Genomic DNA, 7,600 nt, shown 5'->3' on the forward strand with positions numbered 1-7,600 from the left:
TTCCCCGCTTGTCTGCGGGGCTGTTTCTGTGTTTGTTTTGAGGCAGATGTCTCTGGCTGTGATCTCATAACTTATTTTTATTTCAGGGAGAGTTTCTGAGCATAACCCACTTCTTCTTTTACTTCCTCGTGCTCCCAGTATGGCTTTCTGTAGAGTGTAGGAAACGGAATTCCCGGTGAAGCCGGCGCCGAGTTGCCAAGGAAAACCTGCTTTAGAAGTAACTCTTTTTATACTGGCTTTACAAGTTGTTCCTAAATTCTTCAGTGCTTTTCGCCAGCCGATCTGCTCAGTTTAGGAAGGATTTGCTTTTCTTATATTGCTGTCGTGGGATGTCGTGAACCAAATTGCGCCGTTTTAGAAACAGGAGCTGCGGGAGCCGTTCTACCAGCTGCTGTGCTGCTGGCATCTGGCAGAGCCGCTCCGCTTGGCCAGGCTTCCTGAGCTTAAAGGAGGAAAAAGGAGTGCTCAGTAATTGATTACCTGAAAGACAGTTTGAAAAAGTGCTGTAAATCAGTAGTTGGTTTGCCATATGGTATTCATGCATTTATTATGTTTTGGTTGGTCTTGATTTTGTTTTTAATACTTGTTTCCCAAATCTAGTAAAGCTGTCAGTCTTTTCTGAGATACAATGGGACCAAACAAACAAACAAAAAAGAAAACCAATCATGTAAATACTTTCAGCTTTCTGTTGTATTCACAGCTCTTTATTAAAATGGTTTTATTGAAAATCTATCACTTAAATTCTTGTTAAAGAAGCATTTGCTTTGATTATGGGAGTGACACATTGACACTAAGGCCTTTTGTATTACCTTGCTGTGTCTCTTGATTTTTTTTCCCATCTTTCTGTGAGTTAATGCCACTGCTTTAATTTATTCAAATTATCCCTGTTTACCAAAGGGCATATTGGCCATAGGGATAATTTATATCTTATTTGTAAGAAGAGGTCCCTCCGTGTCCATTTGCAGTTCTCGTTTTAGCTGCCCCCAGAGAGAGATCCCATTTAGGCAGGCTTCTTACAGTTCCGTGTTTTTAAAAATGCAGAAAGCTTCTATTTTAAGAAAGCAAACAAAGTCCTAAGCTATCTTTAATTACATTGTTTTTCTCCTTAAAATAATTATTTGATCTAATCTGGTTGGTAGCTTTACTTCAGCACTGATTTGTTGCTTGTGCAGAAGAAATAATCAGTTCAGAGGCCTGAAACTTCTGTGCACAGCTGGCGTTGGTCTCAAGGTTAACTTTACAAGGATCAGGCTCTGGGATAGTAATGTGGAAATGTGCATTTGTGGATGTTACCATCCTCCTTGGCTCATTCCCATACTGAGCTGCTTTTCCATAGGCTTTAGTTTCCCAGATGCTAGAAAAGAGGGGAATGTCTGCACATATTGCTTTTCCTATTACAATTTATTTGGATGGCTGAGGCCCGCAACTATTTTACCCTATTCTCCAACCTGTGTCCTTAAAACTAATTCATAGTTATAGAATTAAAATGATAGCTGTTAGTTTTGACATTTTCTGGATATGTTAGATACAGGTTTTAAAACCTCCTCCTAAATGAAATGTGACTAAGTGGTTTTTAAAACATCTCCTCAAATAAAATCTGATTTGGTCCTTTTTTAAAGCACTTACACAAATATTTTGAGACATAGCTGTCTAGAGATAACTGCCATACCTTTTATGGTCTTGATCTAGTGAGCTCTGGAGCAATGATTTGAGAAAGAATGGTCTGCCTATACATGTATCTCTGTATAAATCCATATATAAAAGGATTGGGGGCTGGTTTCTTACTCTGGTAAAGAAAGTTAGTTATTCCTTAGGGAAATCACTGTTTTAAGAAGATGTGGAAGGTCTTTGCCTGCTGTCATTTTCTATTAGCTTTAGGAGTCATGGGCACCTTGCAGAGTTCTTTGGTTGGATCTCAAAAGGTGTCAGGGTTTTAGTCTTTTTTTTTCTGTCTGAAGCAGAAGGCAAGATAACGGTGACTTGAATTTGAACAAAATTGAGCCCTTCAGATGTACTGGAGCATGCTCTTGTGTTACTGGCCTCCATTTATATTCCTGGAATATTCAAAATTCAGACTGGCAGCAGTGAAAGATCAGTGCTCAAGGAATAAAACCTTTGGTCCCATTTTTAGAAGTTCTTTTGATAGATGCTTAGTATCTTATAAGGAAAATAAATAATAATAAAAAAATTTTAGATCCTGGAAATAGAGTATTTTCAATTATAAAAGCAGATGAACTTGAGCTCTCTTTTTTTGCACTGAGATATAGGCAGCTTTCTGTCTTCCGGAAAATTTAGGAGAGGATCTGAACTGGTTCCAGTACGTTTCTAAGAGTGGTAGTCACTGAGGGCCCAATTCTTCTTTCTTCATCTGCCTTGTGAAGTGCAGCACTCTGTAAATAAATAGTCCCTTTGAAATAGCGTTTTGTTTTGATTTTGTTGTTATGTGTGGTTTTTGGGTTTTTTTTAAGAGACCTTTACAGTTCAGCGTTAATAAATGTATCAGAAAAAGACCTGAAGTACCTCTGGGTCTTTATTTTTGTATTCTCTCCTACTATGAATTAAATTTACATTTATTTATTTATTTAGCATTAGAGCTTGTTGTGATGGGATAGTTGCTTTTAATTTTTAAGTTATTTAAGGATGTCATTGGGATTTAGAAACAGTTTAGCAACTTAGCCTTTGACTTTAAAGATATTACAAGATCAGCTCTTTAACCCCTTTCTTGCGGCTGATCACATTCTTAAGCCTAGAAGTCATAGAGAAAGCTGCGTCTGGAGCATGGATAAAGAAATTTGAAGCTGTGTGGTCTAGCAGCCTCTGTGTTGCCATGGAACTCTGTGTGCTGGGACCCTTCACACCTGGGTTCCTTTCTCATTGCTGCTGGGGTATTTTTATCATCTTGGGCAGATAACTTCAACCTCTGTTGCTCTGCCTTACCTGCTTGCTGGAAAATCTGCAGAGTTCCAGGAGCCAAGTTCCAAAATTGCCAGTTTAAAAGAAGACTCTTCCCATTGTCCCGCTCTACCAGCCCTCAAACCCACACCCCAAACCCAGGTTCCTACCTTGTGTCTTCTTTCCATTCTGCCCAGTATCAGGCTGCTTCTGAGTTTTTAAGTGTCTGTATTTTTAAGTGTCCTCTTCTAGTGTCCATATTTTAAATGTACCTATTTTAAATGCAACAGTTAGACACTTGGCCCTGTGTAAGGAGGATCAGACTCTGGGAAGGGATTTCAGGATGCAGTTTCACATTTAAATAATATTTAAAAATGTACTCAGATGTCACAGTGCTTTGTAAAAAGCTTGCTAGGAGCATAAGGTGTTTGAGGAGGATGGCTGTCAAGTCAGCTGTGCAGAAAAAGAACTGCTCCCTTAAAGCATCTGTGTTGTTGCCCTGTCTGGATCTTGCATGTGGATATGCATGGACAGACTCCAGTGCTCCCATGTAGACAGTTTCAGCATTTGGATTTATGCACCCTCTACTTTAAAAAAAAAAAAAAAAAAATTATTTTGAGTTAAAAGCTTTGAGCTTTATTGGGAGGAGAAGTTGGAGAGAAGTATGCAATGTGGCATGAAAGGCTAAAGGTTATCTTTGGAGCTGTAGTAGATCAAGTGAGGAGAGCAGCTTTCCCTGAAGTTTGACAACGTGGTGCTGCCTGATGAAGGGAAGGAGGAGGCTGTGTATTAAGGAAAGTGCCAGAGATATGACAGAGAAGGAGTAAGTACATGTAGCTGAAGCTGGAGGACTGGCCTTTACTGTAACTTAATCAACTGAAAGCTCAACTGCTCCAGGATTCCTCCTCTTCTCAGCCTCCTGGCCTGTTTGGAAGAGATTTGCAAATAGAAATTTGAAGGCCAGAATTTGTTGGGAACTTCTGTCTCATCTTAGCAAGTGGCCATTAAAAAGCAGCAGCTCCTTGTGACCGCCTTGGTTTTTGTGTGTCTGTGAAGGACTGAGTGGTGGCCACTAACTATCCCCATGAGGGCCATTTTCAGAAACTCAGTCCTCTTGGAACAGGATTAGTTCTGCTCTGTTAATGCAGAAACAAGGTCTGAAAAATGATCAGCCAGATCAGCTTTTAAGGAGGAGAAACTTAGGGCTCCTCGATCCTTCAGAAATCTCCAGCCCTGCTGTCAGACTGAATCTGCATTATGTCCCTCACCGTCTGCTGTACAAATTACTTGATTACCCAGTCTCTGTTACCAAACTGTATTTATGTTCCCTCTAATATTTGAAGGATTGTAGTTGTGTTGTGCCTGGAATCGTCACAGCGAGGAGTTCTTTCTTGGGGTGAGTCACACTTGAGGAGTATGTACTTGAGATGTGCATACTGTGTTGTCTCTGGAAGAGGCTGTGTCAAGATGATTGAGTGTGAAATTCTTCTGGGAAATTTAAGTCTCCTACTTAAAACTTGCTGCTATGCTTCTTCTAGGAAAGGGTAGTTGAAGATATGGAGTTGGGGTGAGGCAGAAATAAATTTCCATTTTATTTCCTTGTTAAATCAGGAGCCTTAAAAAAATCAAGGTGATATGATGAATGTTTGAGTGCTAATGTTAGCTTGGTGAATGTTCTTAGTGTGACAGGTAGCACACAAAAATGAGAAGAGAACATTATATTTGATCCAAAGCATAAATTAGAAGGACAGCATCTTCAAGTTAAGAGTGTGACCAGTGACAACACTAGTGTAGAATGACTTTTTTCCACATTTACATTTACATTTTAAGACAGAAATAAATTTTGTTTTTAAGGAAGGAGACTAGGGTAGAAGTGGTCATCTTCAGGTGCAGAAACTGAGAGAATTTGAAATGTAGAGTGATGTTTCTCTGACTTGTGACTATTCAAGTGTGACAAGGGTTTGGCAGGGGTGGGAGGAGAGTAGAGGAATTCTGCATGACTTCCAGGTGGTTTTCCCAAGAAATCAAAATGACCAAATAAAGATTGCTATCTCCAGAACAGTGACTATTTGTTTGGCTACAGGAACTTGGAATGAAAAAACTTGGAACTTGCTGCTGCTCTGAGTGGGTCTTTTTTCCAGATAGGCAGCAGCCAGCACTTGCTTGCTAAAAGAAAGTGCATCAGGCCTGTGCACAACATCTCCACTTGAGAAGTGTGTGTTTAGAAGCTTCTAAAGTGTGTCATTCTTTGAAACAACTCTGAGTGTGAAACTGAGGATAGAAAGGGGAATCGTTCCTTGCCCAAGGCCAGTCAAGGTTCTGTGATGCAAGAGAGAATATTTGGCAGTAATTCTTTGTTACCCTGTTTCTGAGTTGCTAGTGGGAACTCTTCCAAAACAAATCTAGTCCAATGGTCTAAATGCCTTATTTTGTAGTTTACTTACTGTGTTGCTGCCTTTGAATTACAGCTAATGAATTTCCTACTTCTGTCACAAGAGACTTCTTTAGAAGACCACCAAAGAGTTCAACTAAAGTTTTCAGCAGCAAGACCCTGCTCTGTATGGCCCTGTTCACTTGAGTGAATGGTAGAGGTAAAAGGAAGTTGTTGGAAGTTTCTTACCTATTTTCCTGCCTTAAGATAATGTTAAAGAAATTTGAATGTAATTCAAAATACTCATAGGAATCCTAGCTTGGACCTCTTTGGAGAGGAGGGGTAGACTTTGCTCTAGACAGGACAGACAAAAGAAATGAAGAGATCAAATAGAAGAGCTCACCAAATACAGCTGTCTCTGGGAGAAAGAGCTGGGTTGGACAGGAGAGCCTTCTCCTGTGTCAGGCACATCTGTCCTTTCCAGCACTATCTTCAAAAGTCATAGAAGAAAAGGTGGATGTCTTTGTTTTGCTGTGGGTATTTTAGTGAGGACCATATAATCTTTATGTAGCTGTTTTCACACTCTCAGAATTGTTCTAAGTGCTGTAAAGAGATAAATACTCAGTTTGATGAAGACTTAAAAATCATGACTGGTGAAAACTCCTCAAGTGGTTGGTCTTGCAGGAGTCTGAGATGATGGATAGCATCTCGATGCAGAGAAAGAAACTGGATTTAGAGAAGGTGGGAAGAAGAGGTAGAAACTTTTAATTTTGTTCAATGCACAGGCATAATCTAGGCCTATACACTTCTCTCAATTCTCAGTTAATCTGATGTCAATATAAGGCTTGTACAGCAACAGGAATTGATTTTTCTTTTTCTTGTTCCACCAAAGCTCTTGTTATGATAATTATTTGTTCACTGTCTTTTCCCACATGCAGACATCACTTTGGGAAAATGTATTTTCTGTGAGGATCAGTACAGTTTCTATTATTTCTAAACCTTTTTTCATCCACTCACTGTTTTTTCAACCATGTTTTAGCATCTTGAGTCTTTTCTTCAAACTGTAATTCTCATTTTACTTTTCGTCTCTTTTCTTACCTTCAGTTTCATTATCTAAAATAATTTGCAGTACAGTGCTTTGTGCTGACACTTAAATGTCATCACCAAGCTTTATGTGGTTTGTACTACAATTAAATGAATGGTATTGGTCATGGGGAGGCATGCTGCTTGGAAACATTTTCAGGCTCAAGGCTTTTTAGCCTGTTCTAAAAGTTAAATCTGTATCAGCTAATCTTGAAAATACAAATGATATAAATCCCATATTTGGGACAACTCAAAGCGTATGTATAGGTAAACTTCCTTAAATGTGGTTCTACTTGTGTCTAGGTACATCATGCAGGCTAGAAACATGTCACACAGTCTGGATCTAGCTCATGGGTTCCCCCTGGGTGAAGTGATTTTAGTCTGTTTAAATTTCACTGGATTTTGAGACCATCACCAGACTTGAATGGTCTGCCACATCCTACTTGAATGTCCCACCCATCAGGCTCTTGGCTTTTTTAGGGTTAGGACACTGCACACAGAGGTGTTCCTTTTTTTTCCCCAACCACTTCTAACAGTACCTTTTATATCAATAAAACTATTTATTTTCTTGATTATCTTTATTAAATCATCTTGTTTGCATATTAAATAAATTTAGCAGCTCAAATGTAATATCTGTACACTAAATACAAATGTACTACTTCTGACTGTTCCAGCCTTATTGAAATACCTTCAGTGTATGGAACAGCATGAGGTCCCCTTAGGAATTTCAGCAGCTGTTTGACCATGCAACTGATGCTAGAGGAAAGGAAAAGAAAATGCTTTCCCGTAGAGGATGCAGATGACGTGCTAGAAGACAGCTCACTGTAGATGATATATGGGCTTGGCCCCAACTCACTCATGTATTTGTTTTTACTTACAATTTGTCATATAAAGTACTTAGTGCATTTTGATACGAAGCATAACTTGCTAATGAGACCGTGCCTGCTATTTGGAAGAGTTTGTGAGAAGATGTCAATGTGATGACCACACTCTGAAGCAGTGATTTCTTCAAAGGGCTAAATGAATTCTCATTGATCTTACAACACTGGAGGATCTAGCTTTTGTCTGTTGGTACACAGGAGGCCTCTTTCAGCTCCCAGTGGCTTTGACAGAAGCGCAGGCAGGCCCCAGGTATACTACAGACCTATTTCCATAGGTTCTACATGTACATGTCAATTAATGCACATTGTAAAATCATTTTTGGTGCTTCTGTAGTGCTATTAGGCATCACAGTTCCATTTCAGTTTTCTCCTT

This window comes from Antrostomus carolinensis, unplaced genomic scaffold, assembly GCF_000700745.2.
Source record: "Antrostomus carolinensis isolate BGI_N321 unplaced genomic scaffold, ASM70074v2 scaffold43012, whole genome shotgun sequence".
NCBI classification, from domain to species: Eukaryota; Metazoa; Chordata; class Aves; order Caprimulgiformes; family Caprimulgidae; genus Antrostomus; species Antrostomus carolinensis.